Below are 21,594 nucleotides of genomic sequence, written 5' to 3'. Positions count from 1 at the left end.
CTCTCACTTTGTACAATTAATACATTATAACAAAAAATTGAAGTAAAAAGGAGATAAATTTGTTAACTTGAATAGTATAACAAAAAACATAAGGTTTTTACTGGAATAGTTAAAAAAAAAAAAAAGAAGAAGAAGAAGGCTTTGTGGCCCAGGTAGCCTTTAGCTTAGAGGAAAGGCTGCTCTTAGAGGAAAGGTTGTATGCCCCATATTAGTGACCCCCAAATGCAATCCCCCTGGGGACTCCCAGAGACGCTACTGAGCAGGTCTAGGATGGATCCCAGGAATCTGTATTTTTAGAAGTTCCCCCGTGATTCAGATGCACAGCCAAATTTAGACAACATTACTTTAAATGATCTCATCACATACTTTGGAACTGTTCTTTTGCTGCATAAATCTATTATGCATCCCTGAAGGTCTTACTGGAAGTTTCCATTTGTCTTACAAGGTTCAAATAAGGCACCAAACTGTATTAACTCACCGACAGCATTTTCTAACTCAGGATAAGAATAGCTTGCACACCTGCCCACACCCTTTGAGTCCTGATTCCTGTGTGGATTTTGATTGTATTGTTTAACAGGGCAACTGCCTGTGTATCACTAGCTAAAACATAGCCTAAATGACAGCCAATCCCAGCTAATGTCAGTTTGAAGGGCTATGATGTCATTTGTTGGAAGGAAGAGCCAGCCATCTCTGAGAACACAGGAATGAGTGAATGAACTAGCTATAAGCCTAGATGCAGTGTAACTATGACAGCCCTCTGCGAATATTCAGTTGGGTGTGCTGAACAGGAAGTAGCCTTCCTTCATAGAAATATCAGAGTCAGTGTGGAAGGTCTGGAGAAGACATGCCTTTGTTCAATACAAGAGGGAAATATATAACTACTTTCGGGGATGAAAGTCCCCAGTCTTAGGAGCTAGTCAAATAGATGCCAGCCTGGGATTGATTTGGGGATTAGGTGTCTTTTTAAATACTTTCTATACCAGACACACTAAGAGCAGGCCCATGCAGAACTAACTACTGAAATGATCAACCCCTAGCTTGGCAAGGGACATTTCCTCTGGTGTCAATGTTGAAATGTTAGGTTGCTAAGCAATTAGTAAATACCTGAGATGCATGGGGAAATCACTAGTTTGTAGTTTGTATGTTTCACTCATGACAAGGATCCCATCATAGGTTGTGACATATAAAAATGACCCTGAGCTGTAACTTGTACAGTGTTCACCTCTCTCGAAGCCAAGCCAGCTGTCCAGTTGAGCTGTAATACACACAAAAGAAATAAAGTTGATCCATGATGGAGATGATAGGACAGAAAGAGGATCCGTTGAAGCCCAAAGTGACATAGTTTTGGGAATCACAGTGTAAGTTTAGTCATGAACTCTTCAACTTTGGAATTCTGCGCATTTTCAGTACGTGATGAACGCCAGCATTTAAGGTATAGAACAGGTTTAAATACATAACGTGCTTGAGTCATAACTTTCCATTCACAGTCTCCTAGGAAACCAACAAAATATATCTGGATACTGTAAGAGTTCCATCCCGATTCCAAAGGGCTGCTTTACATGGTAAGAAGCAAAGAACTGTTATTTGTCAAACTCTCCCCACTGAAACATCTGCCACATCTTATTAGGTTTTCTTAGTAATAATGACTCAGAACATGAGATAAACCGTGGGACTCTTGTCACATTCTATCCACATTAAATAATGGAGACACTCATTTCCGCTCCTTTGTTTGATCTCTCAAACTCAAATTGTAATTTTAAGAGGGGATTGATATTGATTAATTTCTCTTTCTCCCTAAAAGATTTAGAACTGCTTTAGGTAACTTTTTATTAGCCAGTCTAAGGCATTTGTAGGACTATACAATTAATCGCATTTTTAATGAAAACGATGGCATATTAATTGGTAATTTTGGGATGAGTGTTCATCCTAATTACTTATTAACCTTTATATCAGATATACACAAGGGAGCAAGATTCATTGTAGGGTGTCTAGAAACTGTTTCAAGGTGCTTTTTTATAAAAAGAAAGAAACCAATGAAACTTTCCCCTACATGAAACTTAAAATTTTATCAGAGCTAAGTGTGGTATAATGCTTAATACATTAATATGCTACAAAAGTTTTCCATTGATCTACTCTCGGCACTTGCGTGACTCATTAATAACAATATGGCTGAATAAGATGATAGGGGTGTTGCTATCAGATTTGTTTTATTATTTAGATGTTCGGTTATTTGCAAAAGGTTCTGAAAAGAGAAACAACACTAGTATTCCTTGAAATGGTCTTTTTTGAAAATGTTGATGTAACTGCTAGGAAATGACGAAGGTTAGAGTTGCAGAAGACTGCTAGAACTTTGGCCTTACACATCAAGTCTCAACATCACGGTCTTCAGAAAGTTCCTGTGACAAGCGTTGACGACCCCAGCTCACTGTCACTTAAACAAGGCGTCTGTTTAAGTGGTTGCACACAAACTAGAAGAAGGGACAGATAAGTGAATTTCAGAGGACAAGAGTCCTGTTTCATTTCTCTGATGAGAAAGGACATCTCATTCAGAGAGCCTGGCCTCTCTCTCTCTCTGAATTTCTTTTTGACCTTTCTGTCCACAAAGTCTGTTGAATAAGATGCTCTGAAGGTCAGAGTTGCCCTTTCTCCTCCTCCTAGAGATTCATTTCCTATGTATGCCTTGTGCCTTACCTCCCCATTGTTCCCCGGTCCACTTTCTGCTTTCTCCCCGTGATTATTCATGTATCTAGTGGAAATGTACTGAAGCCTTACTACCTACCACATTATGTCTTTGGCATGAAAGGTACCATTCCTTTGCAAAGAGTCTGGTAAGGGATGGGGGCATTGTCAGACAGCGGCCATGCAGTGCCTGGTATTGAGAACCAGGAAGGGAACCCACTGGTCTCGGCGTGGGCTGAGACCTATGGCATGTATTCCGAAGCCTGTTGGTTGGGGATTAGAGAACTCAGCCTTGGAGCTAGAAGAGAAAAGGGAAAACATCTTATGGGGCTTGACTGGGTACATGGGAGTAGGGCTGGGTAAAAGGAGGGCATCACTGGCATTTCTGGCCCTGTGTTATCTCATACCCTGAGGCCTCGCATTCTCTCAGCTACCCCATCTCTGTCTGTCTCTCTCTCTTTCATGTCTCCCTATTGGCTCATTATCTGTCATTAGGGAACAATAGAGAATGAGAGCCTGGCTATGGGTGTACAGAGGAGACTGAGCGCCCCTTCTGGTGTGGTTTGCCTCCCAGATCCAGGAGGTCTGCATGCAATCGGATCAAGTTTTAACTGCAGCTCTGCATTTCATTCCCGGTAACCTACCACTGCCATAAAACAGAGACAAGAAAATTCCGCAATGGTTACATAGTAGCAGGGCATAGAAAAAGACACAGAGAAATAAAATCTTTCAGGGAAGAGAAGGAAAAACAGAGAAATGATAGCCAGCACGGCCATTGATTGAGAATATATTGTGTATACATGGTGGTTGTGTCGGGTCTTTTCAGTATATTTATATGTAGTTCTCCTAACAATTCTAGAAAGCAATTACAGCTTGAAGCAAAACAAACAAAAACAACCAACTCCATGAACAAATTTTTAGCACAAAAATGGGACAACTTGATAACTCTCTCTGGAATAGATAAATAAATTCATTTTCTTGTAATCTGTTTCTGTCCCCTTCCCTGGCATAGAAGCTGGCCATGGGCAGGGACCTTGTCTTTGCCTTTTCCTGAATCCCAGACACCTAGGATGGGGATTGCTCCGTGGTCCACATTCAGTGGGAGTGTCTTACTTTAAAGATCAGGACATGGGGGCTTCCCAAGATTCAGTACATTATGAAAATTCATACACAAACTGGGGAGATTGAGGACTTGATCTCAAGTCAATACGCCTCTCCTTCCCTCTCCATAACCGCAACCTGGCCTTTGCTCCCTCCACCTAACACCTCTCAGGCTGCTCATAGTCTGTCCTTAGATCACTTAGATCATGACCAAGTCTCTGAACGACTTAGCACAAGTCGTTGGTGAGTATTTAACACGTACCTTTTGTAGACAGGAGGAGTAGTTACGTGTTATTCCTCTAGCTTGGACTGAAAGAGGGGCACACATAAAGGACAATTGAGTCTACTTGTAGCAACCATACACTTCAGTTTCAGAGAAGACACAACCTACCTATTCTTAGCAATGGAAAGACAAACTCATGGATGCAGGCCAGTTAATACAGTGGTCCCTGGAGGTCACCAGGAACTTGGTGTGGCTAGCATCCTAGGATCCTGGAACACACAATGTGCACAGAAAAGTGGGTAACTTACATTGTGTCCAGTAAGAAGGCAGAAGGAACAAACCACAGGATCAGGACCAAAAATCGTGGTGTGTGGGTGAATAACTCAAGTGACTCAGTGTCACCAGGTGGGACCATTCCTGGATCTAAGTCCCAGCTACTTTCTCTTCCTTTTTTGGAGGTCCCCCCCACCCCCAGTCTTTGTGTAGTAATTTCTCCTCTCTGTTTCCCTATGAGCTAACTACAATGTAAAACCACTAATATAGACAGTGGTACAAGGAACTCTATCGTCTTGTAAGGAATTACAGAATTGTATGTTACATATGGAAGCGGAAGTTGGTTTCGACTTTTGGGAAGACCATTTGTCAACACATACTATATTCTCCAGTGGCCATGCTACTCAACCATTTCATTTCTAGATTTTTGTTCAAGGGAACCCTGTGTACATACAAATGTGCACATTGGTGCTCATGTGATGTTGTTAACGGTAATGTAAGGTGAAAGCACTCTCATGGCAGGCTACAGAAGAAACTGGCTAAATGAACTGGGTTTATAAATACTGTGAAATAGGACATCGCATTTTGAAAATAAGGTAGAACTACTGCCTCTTTCTCTCTCTCATCTACAGCAAACACATACCCATGTGACATGGAAAATACCTCCAAACATATTATTTAATAGCGTGAAAAACTTGCTGCAATGTTTTGTACACTATTCTCTGTGTGAATTGAAAATAGATGCATGTTTCTATAGCTACAGATGTAATGTGTTAATCAGGTTGCAACAGCTAAACTGTAACGGAAGACCCAATATCATATAGTTCTGAGCCATACGATTTAGGCCAACGAACAAGAAGCTTTTGCATCTCCTCACAGGAAGTGGTTGGCATTCCCCAATCACATAGGACCCAGGATCCTTTTCCATCACTGCCCTACTATTCTTTAGGCCCTAAAGCCTTAGAATTTCAAGGTCGGGTTGAGGTCACTGGCACAGCCAAGTCCCAATCAACCTTCTCCTCCTCCTCCTCCTCCTTCTTGTTATTATTATGTTTTCTTTTTTTTTTTTGCCAGTCCTGGGCCTTGAACTCAGGGCCTGAGCACTGTCCCTGGCTTCTTTTTGCTCAAGGCTAGCACTCTGCCACTTGAGACACAGCGCCACTTCTGGCCATTTTCTGTATATGTGGTGCTGGGGAATCGAACCTAGGGCCTCATGTATATGAGGCAAGCACTCTTGCCACTAGGCCATATCCCCAGCCCATTATTATGTTTTCTTTTAATGGAAGTACTAGAACTTGAACTCAGGGCCTGTTGCTCAGGGCTAGCTCTCTACCACTTGAGCTCTATTTCTGACACTTTGGTGGTTAATTGGAGAAGAGTCTCACAAGTCTTTTCCTGTCCTGGGCTTTGAAACTCAATTCTCCAATCTCAGCCGCCTGTGCAGCTAAGATTACAGCCTTTGACGCCTGGCCCCACTTGCAATCTTAAGGGTTCTAACTTGTAGACAACACACATCGTGGCCACTTATAACCCATTAGTGAAAACTTGGCAATCAGGCCCTAGCAAGGGGATCACAAAGAGTATTCACAATTGGTGGGCAGCCAGGAGTCATTTCTACCCTGTAAACACGAGTATAAAATAAGGAAATATGAAGTTTCATTATTTTTTTTTAAAAATTAAGCTAAATTTTGTCAAGGTCATGTACAGAGGGGTTACAGTCACATACATAAGGTATTGAGTACATTTCTTGTCAAACTTGTTACCCCTCTCCCTCATTTTTCTCCCTGAAGTTTCATTCTTAAGGCCAAGAATGGGGCAAGATGCCGGGAAACCATTGCTTTATCAGCTTTCCTTACGTTCCTGTGTGGAAGTGAGAGAGATTATGTCTGATGTCACATGCTTCCCCTGCCTGAGCTCCTCATTCTGAGTGGGCACTACTTCCGGAAAGCCCATGTGACCCCCCTCCCCCCCGAACTGACCTCTCATAACATCATTTTCTCTTTGCCTTTCTCGTTCCCTTAGCTTCACCTACAACATAAACCACTTCTATGCCAAAAAAAAAAAAATAATCTTATCAACTAAAAAAAACACCTGAAGTCCTTAAAACATCTCCCTGTTCAATACATACTGGATTGGAACTATAAAAAAGCCAGGTCAGTAGCCATGGTGGCTCAGGTCTGTCATCTCAGCGACTTGGAAAAGAGAGAGCAAGAAGACTGCAATTGCACGCCGGCCCAGGCAGGAGATTAGTGACCCCCTCCTTCAGCTAACAAGCTAGATCAGTGATATTCGCCAAGCAAGAGGTAGAAATAGGCGAATCACAGTCCCAGGCCAACCTGGGGCAAACATCAGAGCTCCTACTGTCATAATTATGGGAAAGCGCAATGGGATTGGAGGCATGGCTCAAGTGGGAGTTGCCTGCCTAGCATGCCTAGCCGGGCTCTAGGTTCAAATGACCCTTTTACTTTCTCACTGGGATTTTCTGACTCATTCCTTGGCTTGCACAATTCTATCCGGCATTTACAACAATGATAGATAGTGTAGGAAATTGAAGGGATGAGCTAGAATGATCACTGAGACTAGCTTCCTCCCTCAGAGACACCTATCTAATTGGCCAAACAAGACATCTGCATCAGAACAGATGAGTAACTCCAGCATTGATGTACCCAAGCCAGTAGTAAATCTATTCAACTAAGCAGAACTTCAGAGCGGAGGTGGTAATAGGATTAAAAGGATCCAGAGAAGGTTCCTTAATGAGGGGACACTGGAATGAGGCTCCCCAGATTCTGTGATATTTGTCTCCACCATAAAGACATTATTATGGAATGGGGAGAGTGAGTGAACATTTTTTTTTTTTGCTCGCCGGCTAGATAGTTTGCATAGTGCCAGGTATTTTCTATGCATTATTCCATTTATCCTTGAAATAGATCATTAAAATAGATACCCTCATTTTGCAGGTGAGGAAAACAAAGCCAAGAGCTTACATCCATGATCCTGAATCCCATAAACTAGCAGGTAGAAGAAGTGGAGTTTGGCTTCTCTTTTTCTGTCTGAAATCTGTTTTCTAGATGGATCTAGCGCTCTTCGGTTTCTAATTAAATCGCTCTGTTGGGAGCATTTCGGGCAGGAGAAGAAGCAGTAAAAGCGCATTGGCTCTGGTTTGTGGAAGGAGCAGAAGGAGAACAGGCTGAATTGCAGGATGTCATTCCGGGTGCTTTTAGGCTGAGGTCACGCTGGTGGCTGAGGTTGTTCTGGTACAGAAAGATTGAGTTACCTGCAGGAAGTGCTGTATCATACTGCCCTTGGCATTGAGCTCCCCGGAAGCCCCCAGGGAGCAAGCCCTACAAGGCAGTCCAGCTCCCTGGCCCAAGTTAACAAACCAGTTTCGATGAAGGAGTTCATGGGCAAGAAACACCACCCGTCTATATTAATTCTCCAGCAGCCAATGGTGCCCAGGAGTCCTGCAGCCTTCCTGTCCCTTGAGCAGAGCGCTCATTGTCCCCAGTTCCTTGTGGCCACTGGAAACAGGGCAGGCTGGCTCTTCTGCTTTCCAGAACCACATGGCCTCGGAGCCCTGAGCTCTGCTCCTCTCAGGTTTCTTCCGGTTGGACTGTGGAGCAGCTCCCTGAGGTGACCGACTTCCAGTGTGTTCGCAGAGGTCACACTTTCTGAAGCGTCCAGCGCGTCTGCAGCTCTACCTCGGACAGTTGCTGCTGCTACCTGGTCCGGCTGCCATCTTCCGTGGGCCTCCCTCTCACGTGGAAAGGCAGGAGAAAAGTTCTTTCCCGGAGCTATTTCTCCTCCATTTATTCTTCAGTCTGAACCACTCTCAAATGCTTTTTTCTAAAGAGCTTTCTTCTAGAAGAGGCTCATTGTTTTGATCAAATGAGAGGGAAAAAGTTCTAGAAAGACAGGTAGGAATGTTCTATACTATAGAAGATCTGAATGCCAAATGAAGTCCTTTGTGCTTTTCCCACCTGTATTTGGTTAGTTGGAAAGCCACTGAGTCCCTAGGAGAAGAAGAATGGCAAGGGGGGAGAAATTATATGCCCCGTGTAACACAGTCCTAGGACACGGAATCCATTTTATGTGGAAAGGACTCTGCCTGACTGCTATTTATAGACCAACTGACATGCCCAGCACCAGGCCAAAGTCTTTAAGTCATTACACTTAATCCCGCAACCAACCCTGTGAGAAGGTGCCATTTTGTTGATGTGATAAGAGAATGGTACAGTTTTGTTTTTCCTACACCGTGGTGGAGTTGTGTTTGATCTAGAGGATTTCAATCCAAACAAGTATAAGCATGTCAGGACGGTGAGGTTAGACACATTTCCTGGGAACTCTTCCCAAGCCCAGACTATTGCTTCAGTAACGGAAGTTAAGAAGCAAGAAGCATCCAGGAATGCCCGACCGGCTGAGCTGCAAGGGAAATGAAGAAGACAGAGCAGAACGTGTATAGATCAGCATCCTGCAGGCCATGCTATCAACCTCCACACAGATCCACAAAACGCTTCTTCTGTTCCCCTCTGCGGGGGAGGAGGCAGGTTTGGAGACTGAAAGAACAATAGCTACCAGATGGCCACCCAGGGGCTGGAAGCAGGACCTGGGTGACACCCAATCCACTTGACACTACACTGCTTCTAATGTGGACCTGAATTCAGGTCCCTGGCCGGTGGAGGACCTGGAAGCCCACTCCCCAGGTCAGAGAGGTTGTGTTAGGAGGAAAATATGGACGAAGATGGAGCAGGAGTCTGTCTAGAGAGAAACTTCTCAAGTTTATCTGGAGGCCAGGAGCTCCCAGTGCCGATTTGGGGGGCCAGATATCATGAGGCAGATGCCAGCCCCCTACCAAGGAAATACCAATAGGTAGAATCAGGTGCACATGAAGGGCTGAACAGGGTAAGAAGCAACCACAGTTAGGGTTCAGGAGAACCTGTAGGTATCAGCCAGACAAAGAACAGCACAGAAAAATCTAAGGGAACGTCATGGTCAAGGACACAGAAAGAAGGCCCAGAACCCAAGCACGCCCCAGCCAGCAAGCCTTGGCTTCCCTCTAACCTGCCCAGGCTGCTACTATGGGATGTTGAATCATAGCAAATTTATTAGGAATATATTACATGGCATTAAATGCTGTAGCCATGAAGGACAATGGAATGTTTGCTCTCTTAGGCCTCGCTGCTCTCCATAGCAAAAGGCTCTACTTTCCCAGTGATTCCTTCAGACTGGTGACTGTCTCCCAATAAAGTACTTGCTGAGCGTTTGCCTTACATAAACAAATAGAAAAATAATAATAGTTTATACTCCCACTGAACATTATAGGAGAGTGCAAGCTACCATTTAATTAGGTCTAGAGACAACATAGCAATTTTGATGTCCTGTCAAGCTTGTTAAATTGCCATTCTACTAGGATTTTACATTGCGCCAGAACCAGCATGTCCCATGATATAAATTAGGCATAATTGGATATGCTCTGACTCCTTCAGGTCAGTGGGATATAATTTCATGCTATAATTGAATAAATGATACCGCTATGGCCTGAAAAGCCCTATTCCAAAACTTCTGGCCCACTCTGGGGAAGTCACTGGGGAGACTGAGTCCAGAGAAAGACTTTTTTTCTCGCCAGTCCTGGGGCTTGAGCTCAGGGTCTGGGCATTGCTGTCCCTGAGCCTCTTTGTGCTCAAGGCTAGCACGCTACCACATGAGCCACTTCCAACTTTTTTGAGTAGTTTCTTGGAGACAAGAGTCTCACAGGGTCTTCCTGCCCAGGCTGGCTTTAGACATCAATCCTCAGATCTCAGCCTTCTGAGTAGCTAGAATTGCAAGCGTGAGTCACCAGCGCCTGGCTTCCAGTGAAAGACTTTTATAACTATGACAGTGTTTTCCAAACCTAACCCCTACATCTGAAAAAATGTTTGGACTCAGAGCTATTTTCCATTGAAGGGGCAGGAAATTACATTGTTTTAAAAGTTCTCTGATTCAGTTGAAAAACACATATTTCAAAATTACTTTTTCTTTAATATGTGTAAGTTCAGAAAAGATTCATCACATGTTTTAGCGACCTAACCTTTGTAGAGATTGCCTTAGTGGAGGGTGTTAGTCATTTCTATTTGATCATTGAATACACTAGCTCTTTGTATTAATAAAACTTGGTATTTAAACTGGCTGCAGTGGCCCATGGCTAAAACCTTACCTGCTTGGAAGGCTGAGATTTGGAGGATTATGGTTCAAGGCAAGCCCAGGCAAAAATGTTTAAGAGACCTCCATCTTTAGTCAAAAGCTGGGAGCTGTCATCCCAGCTTCACAGGAATTGTGATCAGGAGGATCACAGTGCAGGCTGCCTTAAAGAAAAAGTGAGCTCGCACATGAAAAAAAGTTAAAGTAAAAGGTACATATCTCGCGTGTGGCTCAAGATGCAGCTTCTATAGACAGACAGACAGACAGACAGACAGACAGATAGATAGATAGATAGATAGATAGATAGATAGATAGATTACAATATAGATATGTGGTTTATTTACCTTTTTACTTAGGTAAAAATATAATAAAAGGGTTTTTTACATTATTGATTTAATTATATGTGTAATCATCCTTTGGGAAGTTGTCTATATCATATAAACTTGCATCTCGTCCCCACATACCTTTATGTATATGCAAATAATCTAAAATCAGGGAGAAAAAAGTCTGAAATCCTAGACTCTTCTGGTCCCAAAGGTTTCACATAAGATATTGGCAATCTGTGTGTTACAGCGTAAGATCTCTGAAAAACTGGTATGGAGCCAGGTCCGTGCTTTGTGTAGGTGACCTTATGGAAAATATTTACAAAGGTCAATAATGGCAGCATCAAGATCTACATTATGTAGATCACAAAATTGTAACAAAAAAAGTACAATGAAATTGGCAGTGCTATTAAATAGTGCTACTATTAAACACTCACAAACACAGCCCATATTGAATTAAAATAATAAGCTCCTCATCATTACCCCCAAGACAGTCCTTGAAGAGAAGCTGTAAAGACACCAAGCTCTACTTAATTTAAGCAAGCTCTATTTGAATTTTGGGCCTTATTTCTGATGTGTCAATTGAACTTCTATCTAAGGCTTCATTGAAAATCACCCTTCTGAGTTCTTGAGCCTTCTGCCCATTTTCTCCTTCCTTTTAATTAAAATCTCCTTCTCCTTAAGCAAGTAACTGCTCATTATCGCCTTCACAGGACTGTTAAAAAAAGTGACATTCCAGTTAGCTTCCTATCTTAACTTCTGATCACAATTTCTTTCTGGCTACTTTCTTTGGTTTAGCTGAAAACTTAATGCCGTATTATACTTTTAGATGAGTTACTATTATTCCCAAATTGTCTTTCAATTATTCTTATGCAGAGAAAACATTGGTTGGGGGGAGAAATCTTCCATGATGTTAAGCAAATCATTTTCTCCCTTCTTCCCCCAATATTATGGTATAAGGATTTGATTTAATGGGATATTTCAGATGGAATCTCTGTTAGTCTCACTTCTCAGCATTTCCTATTCCTAGCTCACTGTATTCCTACTCAGTTTTTGGTCCTACCACTTTGCTAACATTGCTTGCCCTCAATGAGATCACCCATGTGGTTTTGGTGGTTCCTATCCATTGGTCAGATTTTGCAGCCTTTTGTTTTACTTGACACCTCTGAACAGTATATGACCTTGCACAGTCCTCTGGCTTTCTTTCTCCAGATCTAACCTTATCCTTTCTTTCCTTAACTTCAAGGAACATATGTCTAGAGCTTTCTATTACCATCTGACACAACCTGATGGTCTCTTTTTACTACCATTGTCGCTTAAATGACACATCATATTCTACTACATACTTCCGTGATCTGTTGGTGTTGCTGAGAGGTTGGTGTTGGGCCACCAGTGTGAATGCTTGGTAAAAATGCAAACTCACTCCTGCATGAGTATCTCTTGGCTTGCTACATCTGAGCAAGGAACAGATACATACTTACAGAGAAACTAAAGGGATTCCAAATACCAGAAAAGCCAAGAAATAGATGTTCTCTTTAGTTGCTCATTTCCCATGTGGCAAAAACATACATGCTAAGTAGAGAACTTTTGGGTTTTGTTCTCCTGGGATCCAGTAGTGCCTGATGTTGGTTGCTAAGCAATAAGGGCAAAAATCAAGGACTGCAAGTTCTTGTCTAGTTAGGACACATATTTGGATGAATTCTCAACAGGATTTCCGGGATTTATGGAGGCTCAACCTTTGGTTAGATCTTTCAGTGATCATAATGTTTGAGACTCTTAGTTCTTATCAAGATAGCATCTGAGCCATTATTTCTGTGTTGTTCTGTGAACTCCTTAGTTAAACTGAAAAAAAGTTTCTAAATCATAGAAATGAACCATAAATTGTATAGGTCCCGCCTCTCTCCATCCCATTCATAACATATCTTCAGTATAGTATTGGTTGATTGATTATTTGATTTTCCATCTTAGTTATTTGTCATAGGGCCTCCTTTTTTTTTTTCTTGTCAGATACAAATTTTGTGACACTTACAAACTTTGTTTCTCAACTTTTAACTTCCATTGATTTTTCCATTATCTGTGCCAAAGCTTTAAATTGATTCCAGTTGCGTAAAGGAAATGTATATTTTTCTACACATTTTAATGTATTTTCCCTAGACTAAACCCAAACCAGATAGCTTTTCCAGAAATGTATGAACAAACACCAAAGTGGTTACTCTGGAAGCTGAAATGCCATCATATTGGATTTCAGAAAAATCTCATAATCCTGTACTTCATGTGACTCCAGGTGAAAGAAAAAAATATTTAGTCAGCAACAGGAAAAGGAAAAATACCCTGAAAGGCTCTTTTGTGCAGACTTGTGATATAAAAACTGAACCATTTAGTGGAAAAAGCAATATGGCAAATTATATTAGTCAGTGAATATGAATTGCATTTTAGACAAAAGAGTATTCATGACATTTTTTTCTTGCTTAAAGATAAAATAGTTCTCTTGATCACAGAATCATAAAATCTTGGATCTGAAAAAGACTTTGAGAGAATTAAGTTATTTTCCATGCAGTGCCACGACAGTGACTCCTCTAGGGCAAGGATCATATTTTCTGCTTGCTTTTCAAAATGTCCATGATGCTGAGTCAAAAACTGTGTCCTCACTCCCCATAAATAACCATCAATGGTGTGCATGCCAAGGGTTCCCAGCTACAGAGGGTAGAAAGGAAATCTCATCGCCACCACCCAGAATTGGATTTCTGTTTTGGTAACGGCCCCCTTTGGGTCATTGCACCATTGGAAGAATAGGAAACACAGCTTGTGAGTTCTCCGGTGGTATTCATTAAAGGGTGGGTGAGGCCAAGAGCTACCAGGGCGCTTTTGTTGCCTGAGGTCACTGGCCAGTTGTCATGATGTCTGCAAGGCCCATGATGTCACAGAGACCCTGCACACTGACCTGGCCATTCTTAATGTGTGGTGAAAACCCCACCTTCTTATCACACAGTCTGGTGACTTCCAAGGATGCAAGATCAATACTCCACTCCAAGTTCCTCCAGGAAGTCTGACCAGCTGTCATGCAAGGGTAATTAACACATCTCTCTCAATTATGCATGCTGGTGGAAGAATTTCAAACATTTGGCTGGATCACAAATCCATCCCCTCTGTTAAAGAAAGGTCATCCCTCCGGCCATCTGGATATTTACTTTTCTTTAGAAATGAACTTCATGGAATTTTCTCTTGGGTGGCGGGAGGAAATGGTGAGGACGAAGGGAATTTCCTAGCAAAAGTGATGATGTCGTCCTACATTCTGTGTCGTCCCACAAGCCACAATGTCAAATCCTACACCAACCCTTATTTTGTTTATGCCACAATGTGTGACATGTAACAGTCTGTGTGCCCTTATAATACAAGGCCCTCCCAGGTGTCCCTGAACTGTGTGTTTATTGATCTGTACCGCAGAATTTCCAAAGAAGGAGGGAGGGAAAGCTGGTTTGCTCTCCAGGTACCAGGAGGGTCCAAACCAACAGGAGAAAAGCAACAGTAACTATATTAAGACAAGGACCACAATCTTCAACTGGCATCGAGATAAGAAGAAAAAAAGCCCTGTGGAAGAGACAGTGTTTCCTAGCCCAGGGACAGGAAAGCACTGTGGAGCAAAGAACATGAGTAATGGGTTCACGAAGGCTGAGTAAGAAAATTGAGGCAGAAAGACACATGAGCATTGATGTAGAGGCAGGAAAGCACAGGAAGCGTTTGGAATCTAAAAATAACACAGTTGAACTGCAGTGTAAAACAGAAAACCAAGGAGCATAAAGGGAGATAGAATTCATAATACCTGATTATCCAAGCACCAGTGGCTCCTGCCTATAATCCTTGCTCCTCAGGAAGATGAGGTCTGAGGATCCCAGTTCAGTGCCAGCCTGGGCAGAAAGGTCTGTGAGACTCTCATTTTCAATTACGTCACAGAAAAGGCCAGAAGTGGCGCTGTGGTTCAAGTGGTAGATTTCTAGCCTTGAGCAAAAGATGCCTAGGGACAGAGCCCAGGGACAGGGTTCAAGCCTCAGACCCAGAAAACAAAATCCTGGACGGAGGAATTTGGGCTTTATTTTGTTAAGACCAGGGAAAATTTTCAGCAAGGAAATGAAAAACAATTAGAAAAATGGTGCTTTGGAATTGCTTTTCCTCAAAACTCTTAAATTGAGGCTAGATGCTAGTGGCTCATGACTATGATCCTAGCTACTCAGAAGGCTGAGATCTGAGGTTCATGATTTAACACCAGCCTAAGCAGGCAAGTCTCTGAGACTTATCTCCAAATTAACCACCAAAAAGCTAGCTAGAAATAACTCCAGTATAGATTGCTAACCTTGAGCAAAACAAACTGGGGACAGTGCCCAGGCCCTGAGTTCAAGCCGCAGTATCAGCAACAACAACAAAACATCTTAAGTTGAATTACAAACCCCTACATCTGAGAATATGCTTCTTGGGAGAGAGTCTTCCCAGATGTATGCAAATGAAAGAGTGGTCCTTGATTTGGTATGACTTGTATCACTTTTAATGGGGACATTAGAGCACAAAGACGAGCACAAAGGAAAGACAATGTGAAGGAACATAGGAAAAAAAAAAAATCAACCATCTACAAGCCAAGGAGGGCTTGGAAAAGCTCCTTCCTCCAAACCCTCTGAAGAGTAAACCATGTTAACACTCAGACCCCAAATTCCCCGCATCTAAAGCACTGAGGCCCTGTTTCTGTTAAGTCACCTGTTTGCGGCACTTCATTGTGGCAATTCAGGAGCTACTCCAGGAATAGCTTGTGAGGAGAGCTGAAGCAGGCAGGAGTGGAGTAAATGTGGCTTCGTCTGGGAAGGTAGCGATGGGAAATCAAGGAAGATATGGAAAGTAGAGTACAGAGGTGCTCATGTCTGAGCCCGTGACAGGAATGTCAAGGTGAAAGGGACAACCAATCAGGTGGTCCTCAGGCTTTATTCAGGGTTGGGCTTAGGGATGGGAAGGCTTGAGTTCTAGTTAATTCTAGCATTCACTCCAAATAGTTCTGTGATCCCCAGCAACTTACATTCTCACTCTCACCCCACCCCACCCTATTGAAAAAGGACAGGATTGCTTCCATCACCTTTTGCAATCATGGATCATCTTGAGTTCCAGATCCAAGATCATTTTGCTTTGGTGATGCTGCTGACATGAAATTTTATGTTAGATACAACAAATACCTATGGGTGTGCACACTTTTATTCGTTTGAGTGTTATAAGCCACCTGTTTTGGAAAAGGATTTGAGGGAACTTTTTGAATACAGCATATATATAGGTATGTATGAATTTGTATATACCTATATATGTATATATGTACATATATATACATACACACACATACACATATATGTGTGGGTTTTTTTTTCTTTTAAGGACAGCAATGTACAAAATTGACCCAAAGGGAAAAGAGAAACATATTACAGGTTACCTGAGATGAACTCATTATTGGATTTGAACTTTAGCTCTGGGTTTCCTGGCTAGTTAAGGCAAAAGGGAAAACACATGCTTACTGTCTGATAAAAATCAGTGTAATATGATTAGTTCTTGAGAAAAACACGTAGATAGGCTGAGTGCACAGATAAGATTACATTGAAGAATATGCCGATTCAAGCTACATTAACTGCCACACAAAAATCCATACTCTTTAATCCAATAATTCCACTTACCCTCAGGAAATTTAAAAAAAAAAAAAGAGGAAGGAAGGAAGAATGATGTGTGTAAAAGCACTTGTCTCAAAACTATTTATGAAGGTGCCTAACTGGAAAGAGGCAAGATAGAGGAAATAGTTAACTTAATTATGGTGCATTCATTCAGGTGTGTAGAATGCAGATACTGTAGACAAAAAGACTAAAAGCAGCTCAGAGACACATGGTTTTATGTGGGCTCAGTAAGGACATCCGGAAGATAAAACTATTTGTTCCCCCAAATTGTACCTGTATAAAGATACAAAATACAGAGAGTGCTCCAACACAGTGGTAATGATGATGGGTAGGTACCCTGGAGGCCTGTACCCCCATGCCATGTTTTTCAATTTTTTAGTAATGTTTACAATTAAATTTCAGGGAACAAGCCATCTCACACACTTAAACTGTACACTAGAGCTATGTTTTTATGGGGCTGCTTCTCTTTTTTTTTTAAATTAAAAGCAAAAAGAAAGATTTCAGAAATGCGAGCATAACAAACAGAAATTGTATTACTTGGAAAACGCTGGTAATCGCTTTCTTGGAATGGCTTGGGTTTCAGAAGAGAAGGTTTTTTTGGAGTGCACCTGTGGTGATCTGCCAAGGCCTCCTTGTTTGCATTGAGAACCCCAAAGCTCCTGCAGGAAGCATGTGCTAGAATGTTGGGAAGCGCTGGCGAAGGAGAGGATGCTGGGTCCTCTGACCTGAGATGTTTCTGAGCCTTCACCTTGGGTAGCTCTTCCTATTCTCCTGCCTGGACAATGCTCTTCATCATTCTCCATCTTCTTGTGTCTCTGAACTAAGAAAAAAGCGCTTCTTTCCCTTCCTTGTATTAATGTGAATGAAAACAATGATGGCCAAGAACTGGCTGTTAGTGGGGACTTGACCCATTCGAAACTTCCACATTGTCAAATCTCCATGACATGTAAGAACATTCTAGACATGATTCAGCCAAGGCAATAGTTTGAAAAAAAAAAAAAGGAAGTGTTGGTGTGCGTGTCAACAACAACAACAAAAAGACCCAACCTTGGGCTTCCAAACTCATGGAACAATATAATACTACACTAATACAGTGGGGGTAGGGAGTGCCATCATTTCAATGGGTGTGTAAAAAGTAGTTGATAAAAATCCAATACCCAGGGGGCTGGGAATATGGCCTTGTGGCTAGAGTGTTTGCCTCTTATACATGAAGCCCTGGGTTGATTCCCCAGCACCACATAGATAGAAAACAGCCAGAAGTGGCGCTGTGGCTCAAGTGGCAGAGTGCTAGCCTTGAGCAAAAAAGAAGCCAGGGACAGTGCTCAGGCCCTGAGTTCAAGGCCCAAGACTGGCAAAAAAAAAAAAAATTTAAAACTCCAATACCCAAATTCCTTAGAGAGACTAAGTCAAAAGTTGAACGAAATGAACACCAGGAAACAGTACTTTAAAGAGGAGTAGGTCGGGGGAGAGGAGAAGGAGAGGAGATTGCAGTCAGAATCCAGCGTCTATCCTATAAAATTAAGAAGAGTGAGGGAAAGGATGAACAAGGCAGGGATGGGTGAGAATATTAAAAGGGGTGACATTGACAAAGATGTGTTGTGTTTGTATACTACTTTTTAAAAAGGCAGTTCCTGGCTGGGAATGTGGCTTAGCGGTAGAGTGCTGGCCTAGCATGCATGAAGCCCTGGGTTCGATTCCTCAGTACCACATATACAGAAAAAGCCAAAAGTGGTGCTGTGGCTCAAGTGGTAGAGTGCTAGCCTTGAGCAAAAAGAAGCCGAGGACAGTGCCTCTAGTCCAAGCCCCACAACTGGCAAAAAATAAAATAAAATAAATTGCAGCTCCTTCGTACAACCACTTAAAGATAATAAAAATATTTTTAAAATCCAGTACTCACTTATGATCAAAACAAAAAAGCGTTTGCATCTTCTTGAAGCATTTCTTATTACACTTAGCTTTTCTGAGCACTTCTCCTAATTGTAATACTTTTTTTTTTGCATATTTGTGATATCTATTTCCTTTTCTACTCTGTCTTCTTTTGCTTTGAAGCAAGTGATTATCAGATATCACTGCATGGATGATTTCATGAGCCATGGATTATGTTCATTGCAGAATTCCGGGCCCAGAAAAGGTAGGAAAGACCTCACAGAAATGAATCCATGATGGTGAGCTCAGCCAAACATTTTGAGGATCCTTCTTTCTTTCGGTCTCTCAATAACCTGTCATTAGCTCTAACCAAATATCAGTAGTCCACAACTTGTGTTCAGTTTTTATGGTACGATTTACTACTTAGAGGTTTTGTGAAATTTTAAGATTTCTCTGTCAATATTAAGAAAATTCCCCAAGCCCCTGTTCTACTAAATGGTGTTTTCAATATGTGTTGATTAGGAACAAACTTTAGAGCAGTTAGTATAAGCTCAAATAATGCATGTGTGTTTGAATCTGAGTTCTATTCCTTATATAGGAATTTATAACTTTGGAAATAGTCATTTGTACAATTGCATGACACAGTTTAGTCACCCTATCATCAGTGTTTAGTGGCTCATAACAGCCCCACTCCTGTAGCAGAAAGCCCCCAAATATCGGGGTAGCAAATGCTTAGAAACATGGGTAAGCTCAGAGAAGAACTAATTCTAAACAATTCTTAGGAAGAATTACATGCGCATGTGCCAAAGAGATGCACAGACCTGAGGCCCGTGAATTTGAACATGGAGGATCCCAGTCCTGTGCCCTAATTTCTAAGGTCCGGGGGCTCTTTAGAGTGTAGTACTCCTCAGACTAAAGGCTGATGGATGGCCTGTGTTAGCTGAAATCCTGAAAATAGAAACAAAGTGACCGGGTCCGATTATTTTGAGGCTAGCGTTCAATGGTTTTCCCTTGCTTTTCTTCTTCATTGGCACCTCTCGCTCTGTTCCTGCCCTCTCGTGGCTCCTGAGCCTTGCTTCTGCCCAGGAGCACAGAGCAGGAGGCTAGCAGAGCCTAGCCAGTCCCCCCCCCCCCCCCCCAGTTCTCTCTGTGGAAGCCTGCATCAGAACTACAAAGGAGAAAGGTCATGAGCAAGAGAGGGAAACGAGGTGTCTGGGATGACGAGGAGCGCTCTCTGCTGAAGCCCTGCGTGTCCGCCTTTGAGACGGCCATCCGGGACAGGTGGCTCTGTTCTCATGACACAGCCAGCCCAGGGGGACTGCAGAGAGGCCTTCCCAGATATTTGGGCTTTCATGAGCAGACGGGGCTGCTTGAACAGCCAGCCCTCGGCTCTGAAGGAGGGGACCCAGACATGAGGAAAGGCATCCTGGAAACAGGGGCCCCATTGTCTCCAGGCTTCTCGTCTTTAAGGCCTCCATGTTCTCCCAGGCTCTGACTGGCTCTCAGATCACAAGGGCAATGCTAAATGGAGTCCTGTATGAGATCAGCAATATTTAGTGATTGGAAGTTTGACATAATGCACTTCCTCATCATTTATTAAAGTTGCTAATACATTTTAAAAAGTACGTGAAGAACATGGAAGTCTCTCTGTACCACCGTGCCGTGCATTAACCCTGCATTGATTTTGCATCTTTGTCAGAGTAAAAGCCACAGCCTTTGTGATGACTGGTTAGCTTCACTGTCTCCCTCCTCCTCCTCCACCTCTCTTGTAGTACAAGTCAGTTACTACACTTACCTGGTCACTCTGCTCCAGCCATGTGATCCTGGTGGCCATTTCCACAGCATGCTAGTGTGGTTGCACCGCAGGGCTATTGCGCTTGCTATGTCCTCATCCCAGCACCTACCAAGTTTGTGCCCCCTGTCCCTGTCCCTGTCACTCACAAGTCCCTTCCCATCCCAGACCATTTGACTCTCTGCCATGATCACCTCTCTACCCAAATGTCTATTGTATTGATTGATCTTGTTCGCTCTCTGTCTTCCCTAATTAAAACATTTAAGCTCCATGAAGACAAGAGCCTTTGGCTTGTTCCATTCATTCTCATAAACAAGAGTCAAATACATTCTGAATGAATGGATACTTGGACAATGTAGGGAATTTTGTCCAAGGACACAATTACTTATGATGCCTTGCCCTGAGCTTCTTTCTATTCAAGATCCCCAACACACAGTGGTCAGAAACCCCTTTCTTGGAGGCTTTCAGACTAGAAGGTGGAGGACAGATGTCGGGCTGGGCACAAGTTTGCCTTTGGCCTCTGAGAGAACTAAGTTAGAACCCCCACTTGACCAGCCACCAGCTAGGTGACCATTGATTGGTAAGCTAATCACTTTGGGTCGGTGACATCCTTGGCCCTCAGTTTGCCTGCTATGTAAAATAAAGACAGTGGTGATGATGAAGAACCAGGGCAAAGTATGGAATATCGGACATGAAGAAAGTCGTTATTCAAATGAACCTATTTTCATTTGCATAAATCATTAGTGTTAGCATGTGGAAGTTTGCATTGTTGGGGAAGTAGGAATTCATATCCTTGTTGGAATTTTCATTTGAAGGAACACATGGCTTATTTTAAAACTCTTTGTAGTGGTCTATTTGGTTTTATAGGTAGAAGGGCCTGTGACATACATTTATCAGAGGACCCCCACCCCTTCAAATGATACAGATATCAGCATGTGCAATAGTTAAAACCATCTTCAAGGTATATTTGTCTGTCCACATTCTTTTGGGGGCAATATAGACCTAAAGTATATTTGTCTAGGTTTCATACCCCGAGGGTGACAAGGGTCTTGCTTTGGGAAATCGGTGTCTCTCAAAAATCCATCTGTTAAACAGACATGGAGCAAGGACCTGAGCTCTGCGGTCAAGGGCATTGGTTATATAGCACAGCAGGTGTGAACTTCAGCTTGTGATTCCCAAGTGTCCAGAATAGGCCCAAGAGGAGATCCAACGCTGCTCATGGCAAAGGCAGACATCAAGGGTCAGGTGACCCCAGAGGTGCAGGGTGCTAAGGAGTACAGAGAGGACAACTGGGGAATAGTCTTCCTCTATCCAGGAGGGAGAAGGCCATCCATGCTGGGCCTTGGAAGAGAGTGGATGGTTCAAACTAGGGGAGATGATAAAGACAAGAGACAGCTCCATCCTCTTCACTCCTCCATACCTTACACCTTTTCATGCAAAACAACAACCAATGCCTACGTCCAAGTAGCCTCA

General features: G+C 42.6%; 1 protein-coding gene and 1 long non-coding RNA gene across 5 annotated transcripts in view; one reads left to right on the top strand and one right to left on the bottom strand.

Annotated features, from left to right (window-relative positions):
* Window positions 1-21,594, top strand: part of Mbnl2 (muscleblind like splicing regulator 2) — a 145,565-nt gene that overhangs the window by 57,955 nt on the left and 66,016 nt on the right. The window lies entirely within an intron of this gene.
* On the bottom strand, window positions 1,727-17,623 carry LOC125348158. Its single transcript, XR_007210309.1, has 3 exons — window positions 17,489-17,623; window positions 8,603-8,609; window positions 1,727-1,736 (listed from the first exon to the last, which is right to left on the bottom strand). It is a non-coding gene; the product is annotated as an uncharacterized LOC125348158 (long non-coding RNA).

The sequence above is a fragment of the Perognathus longimembris genome, chromosome 3 (genome assembly GCF_023159225.1).
Source record: "Perognathus longimembris pacificus isolate PPM17 chromosome 3, ASM2315922v1, whole genome shotgun sequence".
In the NCBI taxonomy this organism is placed as follows: Eukaryota; Metazoa; Chordata; class Mammalia; order Rodentia; family Heteromyidae; genus Perognathus; species Perognathus longimembris.
The sequence above is the reverse complement of the archived record's forward strand: the minus strand, read 5'-3'. Positions and strand labels throughout refer to the sequence as shown.